This window comes from Mytilus edulis, chromosome 7 (genome assembly GCF_963676685.1).
Source record: "Mytilus edulis chromosome 7, xbMytEdul2.2, whole genome shotgun sequence".
NCBI lineage: Eukaryota > Metazoa > Mollusca > Bivalvia > Mytilida > Mytilidae > Mytilus > Mytilus edulis.
In genome coordinates, this window is record NC_092350.1 from 37,814,730 (window position 1) to 37,816,109 (window position 1,380).

Genomic DNA, 1,380 nt, shown 5'->3' on the forward strand with positions numbered 1-1,380 from the left:
ACTGAGCTCAGTGAACTGATAAAATATAGAAATGTACATCATTTGCATGGATTTATACCATAAACACAGGTACATTTTGTACCGAATAAATTATAATATAAAATATATATTTCCATATTATTTCTTCTATTAGATATCTATTCATTCCAATATCAAACCTGTGACTATAACACCTTGTATAAGTTTACATACTGAAATTGTCTATAAATCTGAATCATGGTTATAGTCAATATAGATAAAATATATGAAGATGTATTTAAAGATTATTTGAATAACAAAGAATAACTTTGAAAAGACAACAATATTTCTCCTATGAGCAGCCTGAATAGATAATAATTTCTGTGTGTATGGCATGTTAAAAATATTAATCAAGTAAGCTCAATGCAAAAAGTAAGAAATCAGGTATAGAGATATAGGATAAAAATATATAAATATGACACATTTGGACTATTTCAAATTGTTTGAGTAGGGATATCCCATTGCATGTCTGTATTCATGCATTTTTTTTTTAAGTTTTCCAATGGCAATAGGATTTTGTAAACTTGTAATTCTTTTCTTAACACTGTATTCCAGACATTTTATTATTTGTTGGAATATGTTTTGGCTGTTTAAGGACCCTTGGTAAAGTGATTCTAACACACAAATCATCAATGTTTATCAAAGACATTTCTTGACTTGGCTTTCACTTCACCTTTTTTGTTGTGATAGACAAATTTTAATAATTTTGAAGTATTTTCCTTGTCAATGCTTGTTTAACCCGTACCATGTATGGCAGCTTTATTAGCTAAATGAAAAGATTGGTAATTCTAATGCAACAACGTTTGTAATGTTCATTTTGATTGGATAACGTCTCTTTCTTACATGGCATCAATTGACAATTGATGCTATGGGGCGTACGCGCATGCGCAGACGGCATATGACAGATTTTAATTACGTGTTTTAACGTTGTTTTCTGTCAGTTTCATTAGAATGGAGATAACAATATTGTATTTTAGGCTCCGACGGCATCAATTGGGGATGTGATGGTCGCAAATACCCGTTTACTGTCTCCGCTAACCCGTCGCCAGTAAACTTAATTTGCGACCATCAAATCCCCAATTGATGCCTTCAGAGCTTAAAATACAATACAGTTATCTCCTAAATCATATATTTAGCTATAACAAATAATTAACATAACCTCATGAAATATCATGACAAAGCAAATTTAAGAAGGAGACGTTTTCATTATTAAAGCTGAAAATAAATAGTTGTCGTGCATGTCAGGATTTAATTTAATTTTTTTTAATATAAAATTGAAAACTTTTACACTGATCCATCTATAAAAGCAATCACTCAGGCCAAATAGAATAATTGTGTGATTCTGGGTGTATTCTATATATA